The sequence below is a fragment of the Lepisosteus oculatus genome, chromosome 1 (assembly GCF_040954835.1).
Source record: "Lepisosteus oculatus isolate fLepOcu1 chromosome 1, fLepOcu1.hap2, whole genome shotgun sequence".
NCBI classification, from domain to species: Eukaryota; Metazoa; Chordata; class Actinopteri; order Semionotiformes; family Lepisosteidae; genus Lepisosteus; species Lepisosteus oculatus.
The window spans coordinates 19,391,175-19,405,363 of record NC_090696.1 but is presented as its reverse complement, the minus strand read 5'-3'; the positions used below and the strand labels follow the sequence as shown (position 1 = coordinate 19,405,363).

The 14,189-nt window shown below is 54.1% G+C and overlaps 1 long non-coding RNA gene and 2 other non-coding genes across 3 annotated transcripts; 2 read left to right on the top strand and 1 right to left on the bottom strand.

Moving 5' to 3' along the window:
• Positions 1-8,890: 8,890 nt before the first annotated feature.
• Positions 8,891-12,871, bottom strand: LOC138241256 (uncharacterized). The gene is made up of 2 exons (XR_011190455.1): positions 12,762-12,871; positions 8,891-10,475 (listed from the first exon to the last, which is right to left on the bottom strand). It is a non-coding gene; the product is annotated as an uncharacterized lncRNA (long non-coding RNA).
• A 123-nt stretch (positions 12,872-12,994) lies between these two features.
• Positions 12,995-13,087, top strand: trnar-ucu (transfer RNA arginine (anticodon UCU)). The gene is made up of 2 exons: positions 12,995-13,031; positions 13,052-13,087. It is a non-coding gene; the product is annotated as a tRNA-Arg (tRNA).
• Positions 13,088-13,866: 779 nt separating this feature from the next.
• trnar-ucu (transfer RNA arginine (anticodon UCU)) lies at positions 13,867-13,959 on the top strand. The gene is made up of 2 exons: positions 13,867-13,903; positions 13,924-13,959. It is a non-coding gene; the product is annotated as a tRNA-Arg (tRNA).
• Positions 13,960-14,189: the final 230 nt, after the last annotated feature.

Sequence of the window (14,189 nt, the reverse complement as noted above, 5' to 3'; positions counted from 1 at the left end):
GTAGCGCGGAGGCGAGCTGTTTTGTTATTTTCTGGAGCTGGGCATGCCTTGGCACCCCCCCTTCCCTGTCCCGTTGTGGAATGGCCAGCTGCACCGGTGAAGCTGGCAGGACTCGCAGTCCACCGTGAGCTGCGACTCCAGGGCAGGGCGGGGCTGATCCCTGCCCCGCCCTGGTCCTCCACCAGCTGTGTGCCACGGCCGACCAGCAGCACCGCCCAGGTCTGGCGATCTGGTGATCCGGTGATCCGGCGCCTCCCTGCATTCTGGGTGGGTGGACCCGCAGTGACGGTGGCGGGTGGGTGTGGCGGGGTGCTGTGTTTGAAAGGAGGGAGCAGGAATTTTTTGAGGCTACAGCTGTGTGTAGATCAGGGGTGCATGACCCTCCATCTTCCTGTCCCCCAACACCCCAACAGCCAATTAGGAACCGGACTGGCGGCTCACAATGGCCCTATTGAGTGACCTCACCGGCCCTGGGCCTCACCGCCTGGCTGACCCTGTGCTGGCTGGTCTCCTGCCTGTGTTGTTGCTCTCTCTGGGTAGGCGGGGGGACGGTGGCTGCAGATCTCGCCATGGCAGTGGCAGGGGTTAAGGCTGTGAGCGCCGGAGGAAGCGGGATGCTGTTTTCTCCTCACGCGCTGTACCCCCCCGCCTCCACCACCTCTCTGCCTTGTAGAAAGAGAGACAGCAGCAGCTTGCTAATGACTGCCATCCCTCTCTGTGCCGCGTTATTAATTAGCTCAATGATCCTTGCTGGGGGGGTGGGCCAGGGCGCGGGGCTGCAGCTTTGCTACCCCCCCCCTGCAGATTGCGCTGTCGTCAAGGTGAGGAGGGACGATGGTGCCTTTATCTCTGGAGCAGCACAGTGTGGGAGCCCCCGCCACTGCTGCTGGGGTGTCACGGGGAAAGGAGGGAGAGGACGGACAGAAAGGCAGGAGCAGGTAGCAAGGGTGTGTTCAGTGTCTCGGTGCTAGAGAGCAGGGCTGCAGCGTGTTCAGTGTCGTAGTGTGTTCAGTGTATCAGTGCTAGAGAGCAGGGCTGCAGAATGTTCAGTGCCTCAGTGCTAGTGCTCAGGGTCACAGTGTGTTCAGTGTTCCCTGGTGGAGAGCAGGGTCATAGTGTGTTGAGTAGCTCAGTATCAATGCACTGGGTCACAGTCTGTCCAGTAGCTCAGTATCAGTGTGCTGGGTCACAGTGTGTCCAGTAGCTCAGTATCAGTGTGCTGGGTCACAGTGTGTCCAGTAGCTCAGAATCAGTGTGCTGGGTCACAGTGTGTCCAGTAGCTCAGTATCAGTGTGCTGGGTCACAGTGTGTCCAGTAGCTCAGTATCAGTGTGCTGGGTCACAGTGTCTTCAGTAGCTCAGTATCAGTGTGTTGGGTCACAGTGTCTTCAGTATCTCAGTATCAATGCACTGGGTCACAGTGTCTTCAGTAGCTCAGTATCAGTGTGCTGGGTCACAGTGTGTCCAGTAGCTGAGTATCAGTGTGCTGGGTTACAGTGTGTCTAGTAGTTCAATAATAATAATAATAATAATAATAATAATAATAATAATAATAATAAGGTAATGGGGACTCTCCTCTACCAGCACCGATGTGTAACCCAACCTGGATGATGCTACAGTGTGCCAGTATGCTCACCACACATCAGCTATCAGTGGGGAGGAGAACAGAACAATTCACAGATGGGGATTATTAGGAGGCCATGATTGGTAAGGGCCAAATTTGTCCAGGACGCTGGCCTACACCCTTCTCTTTTTGAGAAACGCCCTGGGATTTTTAATGACCACAGAGAGTCAGGACCTCGGTTTTACATCTCATCCGAAGGATGGTGCCTTTTTACAGTACAGTGTCCCCATCACTATACTGGGGCATTAGGACCCACACAGACTGCAGGGTGAGCGCCACCTGCTGGCCCCACTTTTCAGAAGCAACCTTAGTTTTTCCCAGGAGGTCTCCCATCCCGGTACTGGCCAGGCTGAGCTGCAGTGGGCTGCCTGCTGTGAGTGGCAGGGTGACAGCCTGTTCGAAGGAGCTGCAGCGTGAAAGTCGGCCTATTTCAGACAGGAGGGTCAGGTGATGCCCCTACGGGGAGCTGGAGGTTGATGTCAGCCTCGTCCTGCCTGGAAAGCTGCTTGACAGACAGGAAGAAGTGCGATTTAATTGTTAGGGATGTGGTTCGGCTGCCTCCAGCCACACAGTAATGGGCTCAGGGGCTGGGCACTGTGGCTCATCGGCCTCAGTGTCGAGGCTAGAGAGGCCCCCCGAGCCTCCCAGCTCAGAGAGAGATGGGCAGGCTTCATTGGCCCCGGCGTGCTCTATGTGTTTTAAATACCGTTGGGCAGGGTCCAGACAGTCGCCCTCACATGTGCCCAGTCGGTGTCTGCTGCCCCTGGCAGTGGCTGTGTGCTGGAATCTGCGAGGAAGAGCTGCATGGAGGTGAGGAGGTGAGGAGGTTCCTCCGTGGTTCCGTTTTAAAATCCGCCAAAAATAACTGAAGGAAAAGAAAAGGTCAGTTTTTCGCTCTGGCTTTAATTAGAGTTGATCAAGTTAGGGCAGCAATAAATCTTCTGCCAGTTTCTTAATTGCCACCGGTGCCAAAAACCAACTGCAGGAAAAGCTGAACAGCTGTATTTTAAAAGCTCAGTAACCGCGCTGAATAAATTAACATTAATATTATTGTCAAAACAAAAGAAAAGACAAAAGAAAAAAACACTTTCTGAACCTCAGTAACCACACTGAATAAATACACATTAATACTATTGTCAAGGCAAAATATCTAAAAGGGGCAAAAAACGTTTAAATGGCATAAAAGTGTGGCACAGCTCAAGAAAGGCAGTAAAACCAGCCACACTGATATAAAAACAGGGTGGATGTGTTTTTGAAAGTGATTCATTTAGCCATTTGAGAGTGTGGTTGGCAGATGTTTTAGCATGGTGTTAAGATTAATGATGTCTTCAGAGAGCTGGATCATGAGGAACTAATGCACCTGGCAGAGTGTTCCTCCCATTCTTGGCTCTTTTGGATCCTGTAATCTCTACTGATTGACAGCAGCATTGCTGCCTCGTAACTTGATGTCTCAGATCTCAGAAGGGCTTGGCCTGGACACAGCGGGGCTGCTGGTGCAGACTGGCTGCTGTGTGTCTCCCAGGTGGGGCTGCTGGTGCAGACTGGCCGCTGTGTGTCTCCCAGGAGGAGCTACACCAGTGAGGGTTGAGGCTAGCTGACTTGTAAAAATATTATTGTTGCTTGTGTAGCCCCTTCAAGGAGCTCTGAATAAGACCCTGCCTTCACGTATCTCCGGAGAACTGTCTCTGCCTGTTGGAAAAGTTCCTCTGAACACACTCTCACACATACCATGTGTTTCTTTCCTAGCAGAGTAAAGCATCAAAAATACTGATTTCCTTTTACTAGAACATAAGGGAGGTTCCAGGAAAGAGGAAGCTGTTTGATCCTTCCAGTCTGTTATGTGGGCAATAGTTAATTGAGCCAGGATATTGGCTTAAACAACACAGCTGGATAGATTGTTATATACTCCCACAACCCTTTGTGTAATGTGTGTAATGACTCTATTTGTCTGGACGGTCTTTCCCAGCTGTTTCTTGAAAGAAACCAGGTTATCATCTTCAACTGTATGGCTGGACAGTTTGTTCCAAACACCCACCATCCTTTGTGCAAAGAAGTGCCTCCTGTTCTAGGTCTGAAATGCGGATGAGAAGATAGAGGAAACTGTTTTCTCCTTGCTTGTGGAGGATGGAAAAGAGCTGGTCAGCCAAGGAGACATGGGAGAGTTCCTGAGAGGCCAAGGGCAGGTGACCTCTCACCCCGGCTGAGGTCACTGCCGGACCCCGGCGTTTCCTGTCCAGCTGTCCACTCTCCCAGAGGCCAGAGAGAGAGGCTGAACGATATACCAACCCCCCTGCACTCGCGTCTCGCAGTGTTATTTTGCAACTTGCAGTGTCAGATGGAACTCTTATTTTACGGTCAGTGGTTTTGGTTCGCCAATTCATTCTTGTGTCTTGCGTCAGGAGTAGTCTGGGCCTCAGTGGGGGTAAAGCCACATTGAAAACGAATAGATACATTTATAAAGACATTTATTTACATCCAGGTGGATGCTGCACATTGGTGGTGGTGGAGGGGATCCCCATTACCTGTAAAGCGCTTTGAGTGGAGTGTCCAGAAAAGCGCTATATAAGTGTAAGCAATTATTATTATTATTAAGCAATTATTATTATAAAGAGAACAGTCAACTGCTGAGTGCAGGAGGGATGTGTGAACTGAGTTATAGGATAATTTTTATTCTGATGTATTGCTGTGGGCGGCATAGTGGCGCACTTATTAGCATTGCTGCCCGAGTTCGATTCCAGATCTGGGGTGCTGTCTGGGTGGAGTTTGTATGTTTGTATTAAAGTGGGCTGTAGCCTGTCCCGGGAAGCACTGGGCCCAAGGCAGGACACAACATTGACGGGACACCAATCTATCGCAGGACACACAAACTAACACCAGGGCCAATTGCCCCAAAAGCCAGTTAAACTACCAGTACGTTTTTGGACCGTGAGCTCCTGGAGGAAACCCATGCAAATATGGGGAGAACATGCAAACTCCACACAGACAGCACCTCAGGGATTCAATCCAGTGCCACAGCACTGCCAGGCAGCAATGCTCCGCAAGACTTCTTCAGTTTCTTTTCTGAATTGTGCAGTAGCTTACAGAAACTCTCTTCAGCAGGGAAGAGGTAGGAAAATGAGATCCGTGCCGTGTGTTAGCCGACGTGCTGAGCTGGAGCCGTGTGTGTGCGTGGCGGGCGGCTGTGGCCAGTGGTGAGGCCTGTGCCCAGTGCCCAGTGCCCAGGTGGAAGCCAGGGTGGCGGTAGTGGGGAGGGGTGTGGGGGTCACAGGCAGGTCGTCAGCTCTGCATTGACAGCTGGGAGAAGGTGCAATTATTGACTCCCTGACCTCCAGGTGACCCCCCTGAGTGGCGCGTGTAAAAGGCAGGGAGTTAGTGTGCCGTGCTGTTTGTAAGTCACGTCAATACCATGATGTATGGGGTCTGCGGTTATTAAACCAGAATTAGAGTTGGTGGAGGTGGGGGGGCTGGAGGTGGTGTTAGGTGGGGGGTGGTGGTGTCAGGAAATAAAAGATCTTACAGGCGGTTCTCCAGCAGGCTGGGCTGCAGTGTCATCAGTCTTTATTATCCCCCAGGGGCGTCACCGACACCGGCGACAGGCGCGGAGAGCAGCCCGCGGCACCAGCTCAGAGCAGCAGAGACCCCCCCTCCTTCCCCCGCCTGGCCTGTGATGCTGGGGGCCCCAGTCTGCAGGGGTGCATGCAAACGCCTCTCCTTTTCTGGAGGAGGTGTACCCCAGCCCCGGGCCGCCCTGCACCCCCTGATCCTGAGCGGATTTTCCGCGGACAACCCCCGTGCGCATACCCCCGTGTGCTGGGCGCTTGTGCTCTTCCCATGTGCGCAGCGCTAATTGCTTTTTTTAATTAGTGTTTTATTTATTGATGCTCCAGGTAATGTCTCTCTTAATTTCTCAGCGTTTCGGTCTTCATTACCCTGTGAGAGTCATCTGCTGCATTCCCAATGCTCGGCTGGACTCCAGTGCCCTGTTCTCTTTTCCTCTTCCTGCCACCCCCCCCCGGGCTCAGGACCGCGCTTCTCCTTCTCTCCTTTCCTCCTCCCAGGATCCCTTGCGCAGCGGAACACCGCGCCCCGACGCATGTCTTCACTGTGCAGTGGGGAGAGGGGGACCGGTGATGAATCCGGGTCCCCCAGCTGTCAGCTGAACTCCGGGAAGAAGAAAGAAGAAAACATTGTTTTTTTTTCCTCTCTTCCGTGGTAGCGAGCAAATTCTCGCTCTGGAAAAAGTGGGATTTCGAAAAGCCCAGCGGGTTGCTTCATTAAGGAGGGGACGACAAGACAAGTTAAAGAGAGGGAATCCCGCTTTGTTACAAACTGGGAGTGTTGTCCATGCATCGCAACATGCAGCAGGGAAGCACAACACCCAGCACAAGAGGGAGCACACACACACACCCCTGACCTGTAACTGGCAGCCCGGCCTTCGTGCGTCACAGGGGAGCCGGAGGGAGAAAAAGTGTCGCTCTGTCATTCCTGGACGCCGAACGCCTCTGCTCTTCAGCAGATAATGGCTAAGAATGGATGGCGCCCATTGTGTCCGCTATCTGCTCTGAACACCTGATGCCACGCGGTCCCTCTCCTTCTTCGAAAGCCCTTGTGTTCCCCATCAGGCTGTGATGTAAAAGGCTCGCAGAACCCATCAATCTGGGCAGCCTGTGTGTGTGTGTATATTTATATATATATAAAAGTGACAGTGGGGTTTATTGACTAAACATTAAGCAGACATTATCTCGCGTCGAGGAGGTTATTTATGATGCCACAGCAGCGCAGCAGGCCTGAGTTATGTGCAAACGCGCCGCGTGATGACACCTGCCCGTAAACTAACATCCGGACGCTCTCGTGCCCTCCCTCCCTCCCTCCGCGGCGCGGCGGCCAGGGAGCTGCGGTAGGGCGGCTGCAAGTAAGACTCGTTACAGCCACGGCGATTAAGCGTTTTCCACCTGTGAACTTGATGTCCCAGCCATCCATCCTTTTTCAAACTGTTTCTTCCTGTTGGGGGGGAGGGGGGTACCCATCCCAGCAAGCAACGGGCGCAAGGCAGGATACACCCTGGACAGGACGCCAGTCCATCGCAGGGCACACACGGTCATTCACACCGGGGTCAGTTTTCCCAAAAGCAAATTAACCCACCAGTGAGCCTCTGGACAGTGGGAGGAAACTGGAGCACCTGGAAGAAACCCACACGAACATGGGGAGAACATGCAGACTCCACACAGACAGCACCCCCCAGTCTAGAACTGAACCCGGGGCCCCAGCGCTGCAAGGCAGCAATGCTGACCACTGCGTTATCATGCCTCCCAGGTCTACATCCTCTCTGTGGTAAATGAAGGAGATGGAGTCTGAAATCGATTATCAGACTGCAGGCCTGCTCGGCAACCGAGATCCTGAAGTTCCTGCATCTGGACTTCCTCTAGGCAGGACAGAGCGTGTGGAGCACGAGCCCTGCCTGATGCCAGCGCAGGCCAGGGGGGAGGGGGTTGTCCGGGGTTTGAGTGACAGCTGGGTGCTCATGGGATACATGATCTACAGACTCCAAAGCTCTTGCAGCCCTGATCCTTGGGCACTGCAGCTGAGCTCCGAGCACCTGGATCAGGACAAGTGTCCTCTTAAACACTGCAGACTCCTGGCCTGGTTTTAAATGTGTCACTTGTTCTAGATCTGGAGAAGATGGTAATTCTGGACAGTTGCGTCACAACTTTGGGTACATCACAAAAGAAAGGATTTGGAGTGGAATAAAAAACGAGGCACATGGTGGTTCTTTGCAAGCATGGGCCCTGCAGGAACCTGGTGTGCTCCGGCAGGTGAGTGGGGGGGGGGCCACAAGACCCCCCCAGTCTGGTTTTCTGGGGTTATCTCCATACGGCTGCGAGCCCCTAAACCCCTCCAAATGCAGGACAGGGCGCAGAAGCAAAGTCAGACGGGGGGGGGAAGAAACCGCAAGATTTCACTCCGGGACGAGCTCCTGAAATCGAAGACAGACTGAACCTCGCAGGGTTTGGACTCAGACATGAGTCTCTCACACCCAGCCGCACAGTAATTATCGCCGTTACAGGAATAACGACCCTGCAATCAGCTCCCCCCACCAGCACTAACCCCTCGTTCCCTGGGCTCAACCAGGCCAGCAAACACAAAGCAATTATGCTCTGGAGCCGTCACCAGGGAGTGGGGTAATTAGACTGTGCTGCGGACAGCTTTATTCTAAACAGGTACTAAAAGCCTCATCAATCACGCAGCTCGCTGACGGCTCTTTCGGGTCATGTGACACCCCAGCCGTGGCGGTGGGAGGGGGCTGGCGGGGTGGGGGTGAGTGGGGTTGTGTTGGAGCTCCTGGCGAGCTGATTGGCCAGCCGCCGGTTCCACACGGGAGTCAGCGAGGGTGACCCGCCAGTGACCTTGCCAGTGACTTGACCCCCCCGGACCGCCAGAGGGAGTGAGCGTGTGTGTGTGAAGGGGACAGGGGGGACGGGGGTTACTCAGCGCCACCAGGTGGGCAGCGAGAGAGAGATGGAGAAGGTGAGGAGACGGGAGGGAATAAAGAGAGGTGCAGACAGAGAGAGAGAGAGAGAGAGAGAGAGAGAGAGAGAGAGAGAGAGAGAGAGAGAGAGAGAGAGAGAGATTGAGGAGACGGCAGAGAAGAGAGGGACATAGAGAGGAGGTGAGGAGACAGGAGAGAATAAAGAGGGACAGACAGAGAGAGAGGAGGTGAGGAGACAGGAGAGAGGGGAGGGAATGAAGAGACTGGAGAGAGGGGGTGAGGGGACAAGAGAGAATAAAGAGAGGGATAGAGACAGAGAGGTGAGGTGAGGGGACAGGAGAGAGGAGAGGGAATGAAGAGACAGGTGGACAAGCAGACAGGAGAGAGGGGGAGGCAGGGAGTTTGTGCAGAGAGGGGCTGAAGCACCTGCACTGGGGAAGAGGGAGGAGCTGAGATAAAACTACCCACAATCCTCTTGGTGCCTGGGAATGTTCCGGAGCTCCAGGTCGGGCGGGGGAGTGTGGGTGTTCCGCAGGGGCCGGGTCACATGACTGCGATGAGTGAGGATTCTGGCTAACCTGGCTGCCTGGTGGAAATGCCACATGCCCCTCAGGAGAACATGCAGACTCCACACAGACAGACACCCCAAGCTAGAGAAGAACCCAGGGCCCTCCTCTTGAGGGACAACAGAGCTGGCTGCCACCTCCCCCTTAATTCTGACAGACTGCAGAAGACATGGTGGCTAATTGTGTATGGCATGTGATTGACACACTTGCGAAGTTCAAATTAAAAATGAAACCTTTATTTCACCTTTTATTGCATGCTGTCCTGTGGAGAACCTTTGCTTTCGCGTTGGAGAGCTCTGGGTTTGTTTTCCATGCGTCTCAGCTCACTCCTCTAGGCCCCCCTCCACCACACACACACACACACACACACACACACACGAGGGAGGATGAGGAAGGGCGGACAGACTCGTCCCGCAGGGGAGCGACAGGACACTGGAGGAGCAGGGCAGGGTCAAAGGTCATGACTCCAGACCTGGAGGGCCACAGTGGTTTCATAGAGCCCAGGTTCTATAGACCGGCTCATCGATCAATATATTTGATGTGGCTGGATCAACTGAACACCTGTCTCCTGCTCTACAGAAGTCCAGTAACCACCTCCGGGACTGGCTCTCTGCAGCCCCGTGTGCTACTAGTACCCCTGATCCCTCTGTCCATTCAGGGTGGCAGGGGAGCCGGAGCTTGTCCCGGAGAGCAAGACTGCTTTAACAATATCCTTCAGGACAGCCGGCTGAACTGTCCCGGGATCAGAGTCCCCGGATCAGAGTCCCGGGATCAGAGTCCCCGGATCAGAGTCCCGGGATCAGAGTCCCCGGATCAGAATCCCCGGATCAGAGGCCCGGGATCAGACCCCTGTACTAATACGTTCATGGTGATTTAGATCTAGGAGTGCGTGGCCACAGAGGTGACGGTGATCTGCGCCCACAGACGTACACCGACCAGCACGAACCAGGCGGAGGGCGGCCGAGCGTCCTGCTCCAGGACCGAGCCCTGCTCCTGCCGCCCAGCCTGCTGTTCTCTGTCATTCAACTACACCCACTTTCTTTACAAGCTTGCAGAAATACAGATACAATACAGCTGCCCCCCCACCTGACCCCCTGCTTCCTGCGACACCAAACCAGAAGGATTCCCGTCTCTGTGGGCGGGGCTGGCCCTGTGGGACCCTGCGCGGTCGAAGCCAGTCTCGAGTAAGGCCCAGCGAAGGCTGGCGAACCGGGGGGCACGGGCAGGAGACGGCGTGGGAGCAGGGGCGGGGGGGAGAATCCATACCGCACAGGTTCACTGCGGCCGACTCTGGCAGGGGGCCCTGTGCCCGGTGTCCCAGTGTGGCCAGTGAACACTGGGCTGGGGTGCACCGGCAAGAGCAGCGCGCACAGCTTTCCCAGATCTTCGCCCCCCCCCCCCCAGTCCGTGCTGACCGGTGTGCGTCTGTGTGAAAGCTCACTCCTTGTCAACACGGAGGCCCGACGACAAGCTGACGACCCGCAAGAGGCGTCCCTCGGATGAGAAAAGAGCTTCTCGGCTACCAGATGTTTCGCGCGCGTCTCCGGGACCGAGCGCCGTGCTGCCCAAACTCCTTATAGATCCGCACGGCGGAGGGTGTCACCCCGGGGATGGATGGTAATTAAACACATCGGCAATCGACTTGCTGTTTCACCTTCCTCGCTCGCTCTCTCGGCTGGAGGACTCGTTCTCCCCCCAGATCTGGCTCCCCCCCCCCCTGCCAAAAGTGCTGAGTGCAGCTGTTTGTTTTCCTCGCAGAATTTCGCTGAGACCGTGAGCTGTCCCCAAACATCTGTTCTCTGGAGGGAGTGAGAGAGAGAGAGAGAGAGAGAGGGCATGCATCAAGAACAAGGGCACACAGGGAGGGAGAGGAAGTCCTGTGTTGACTCTCAGCAGGGGAAGGCACAGACAATGCAACCTTCACCATCAAGGTAAGGTGATGGACACAGGGCTTGGAGCTTTGCGTGGGCCAGTTTGTAGCCGTGAGAGAAACCGGCCCCAGTAACAACTGGATGAAAAACCCAGTCACTGGGCTCCCCCTGCGTCCAGCACCTGCTGGCAGGGTGACCGCAAACCCGCAGCCCACGCTGTGACACACGCCACTCAGACAGCAGCCCGCGCTGCCCAGACCGGACCCCCAGGGCCCACGGCACAGCCCGGCCACGAGGGGAAGCTGTCCTCGCTGCGGTTCTGCAGTTCACAGAGCTCAGATCTGACGCTGCCGGGAATCACACAGGGAGAGCTGGAAAGATCCGGAAAGAACGGCTGAGGACACTTGAGGCCTCCTGCAGCAAGAGCACTGACAGACCAGGCGCCACAGCACCATCTCAGTGGCATACAGCAATACTGTACTCCTGCCTGCAGAGACACACACTGACACTCCACTGCACACCCTGACACCCCCAACACCACCACTGCACACTCTGACACCCCAACACCCCCCCGAGCACCCTGACACCCACAACACTCCACTGCACACCCTGACACCCCCAACACCACCACTGTACACCCTGACACCCCCAACACCCCCACTAAACACTCTGACACCCCAACACCCCCCCGAGCACCCTGACACCCACAACACTCCACTGCACACCCTGACACCCCCAACACCCCCCCGAGCACCCTGACACCCACAACACTCCACTGCACACCCTGACACCCCCAACACCCCCACTGCACACCCTGACACCCCCAACACCCCCACTAAACACTCTGACACCCCAACACCCCCCCTGAGCACCCTGACACCCACAACACTCCACTGCACACCCTGACACCCCCAACACCACCACTGCACACTCTGACACCCCAACACCCCCCCGAGCACCCTGACACCCACAACACTCCACTGCACACCCTGACACCCCCAACACCCCCACTGCACACCCTGACACCCCAACACCCCCCCCGAGCACCCTGACACCCACAACACTCCACTGCACACCCTGACACCCCCAACACCACCACTGCACACTCTGACACCCCCAACACCCCCACTGCACACCCTGACACCCCCAACACCCCCACTAAACACTCTGACACCCCAACACCCCCCCTGAGCACCCTGACACCCACAACACTCCACTGCACACCCTGACACCCCCAACACCCCCACTAAACACTCTGACACCCCAACACCCCCCCTGAGCACCCTGACACCCACAACACTCCACTGCACACCCTGACACCCACAACACCACCACTGCACACTCTAACACCCCAACACCCCCACTGAGCACCCTGACATCCCCAACACCCTCAACACCCCCACTGAGCACCCTCACAGCCTTGTCACCCCCACTGAGCACCCTGACACCCACAACTACCCCACTGCAAACCCTAACACCCCCAACACTCCTACTGCACACCCTGACACCCCCAACACCCCCACTGAACACCCTCACACCTCCAACACTTCTACTACAAATCCCAACACCCCCCCTGCAAACTCTCACACCCTTATCACCACCACTGCACACCCTAACACCCCCACTGAACACCCCGACACCCACAACACTCCCACTGAACACCCTCACAGCCTTGTCACCCCTACTGAACACCCCGACACCCACAACACCCCCACTGCACACCCTGACATCCTTCTCACTCTTACTGCACACCCTGACACTCCGAACACTCCCACTGCACACCCAGACACCCCCATACACTCCCACTGAACACCCTGACACCCTGAATAATCATTCGTTTGTTTGACTTCTTCTTGATATGTGAACAGCTGGGCAGGCTTCATCATTGTACTCGCCGGCACCAAGAACAAACCGCTGACTCATAAGTAGAGTTCATGTTTCGATACAATCTCCGTCAAAAGCCTTTTTAAATCAAATAAAGCGCTGCGCTTGTCACGGAAATTGTGGTGTCTCGTGTCTTTCGTGGTTTTTTTTACTATTTAAAGTTTTCTAAAATCTGTTCAGTAACTAAAAAAAACAGCTCGTAGAATAGAGTAATGAGTAGTGTAATTTTTATTTCGCAACTATACGTCTAGAACGCCTGTAAAATAACACATTTAACCGGTGGTGCTCAAGAAGATACTAAGACTGGGCAGGATAAGTCAAATACATTACCTTACAGGCTATATAGCCCGCCTTCTGCTTTAGACAGTGAGCGTTTCATATTCATATAACACCAAACTAAACGTCTATGGAGTGAAGAAAGATGTTCCTGAACTACGAAACTTTCTAAGCCTACCGGAAAGCCACTTGACCGAACACGAGAGACTTCCGGTTAAGAAGTGCAACAGCGGAACAGAAACGCCTCTGCGTATTTGAGAGTCAAAAGTGACGCCTGTTGCGCAGCCGGCTCTGTGGCGCAATGGATAGCGCATTGGACTTCTAGTCAAGCACTATGAGAGGTGATTCAAAGGTTGTGGGTTCGAGTCCCACCAGAGTCGCATTTTTTATTACTAAGCGATGTAATCTCAAGAAAGGAAAAAGAAAAACAATACATCAAGTTTGCATTTTTGTTTCCCCGGTAAATCGTTGAAATAATGTTTTTTTCATTAAAATAAAAGCGCTCCTAGAACCAGTACAACGCCTTAAAAAGCTAAAAAAACCGTACCAGTTGTGATTTAGTCCATTTAAAATGCTTATTAAGCGCATTCAAAGTCTAGTTGTGATGTCACGGAGGACTGCTGATTGCCCTTGAAAACTTTTGTAAAGCTTTTAGAACAACGCAAAGCGAGTTTTTTGGACATCTGAAATTAAACTGAGACTACAGAGGCAGCAGTAAGAATTGACGTATGTCTCTCTATCTCCTCTTTTTTAAGAAGAAAAGGGGAAATCGCAACACGGCGTGGTCTGTTGTCTTTTCTGATATTTGCTTCTTCAATAAAAACTTCCCGAAACTAGACGGAGTTGAAGAAAGCGAAAAGGAAACCGCTTGTTGCACGCGACGTGCTCGTCCACGAGGCCACGGACGACCAAGGCGTGCGCGTGCGTGAGGAGGCTCATTCGGAGTTGCTCCACTGGTGGCACTGTGCAGGCAAGTTTTTAAAAAAACCACACACACGCGCATCATGGCGTCTGCTGAGCGCCTCCGACGGGCTGCGCAGCTCAGAGATAAAACATTTAAACAAAGCCGATACTACACGCCTCCTTCCTTTGTTAGAAAGCCACGCTTTGTGTTGTGATAACAAGATTAAGTGAGTTTCAGAAACTCCTTGAACGCAGCGGCTCTGTGGCGCAATGGATAGCGCATTGGACTTCTAGTCAGGCACTGTGAGAGGTGATTCAAAGGTTGTGGGTTCGAGTCCCACCAGAGTCGTCGTTTTAGCCGCTTCGTATACCGGACTCGCGATAATAACACAAGCGAGGGTTTTACAACACCGGGCTGTTCTGCAATCCCGAACCGGTCCCACGGACCGCATAAGGTTACATTTCTGTGCTCCGTAGTGATGACGTTGTCTTGAACTTCGTAATCGTTAGGTGAAAAAAGTCTAGACCTCGACTCTTTTTTTTCGAGTTGCAACATAAAGTTGCTTGAATTACGTTAAC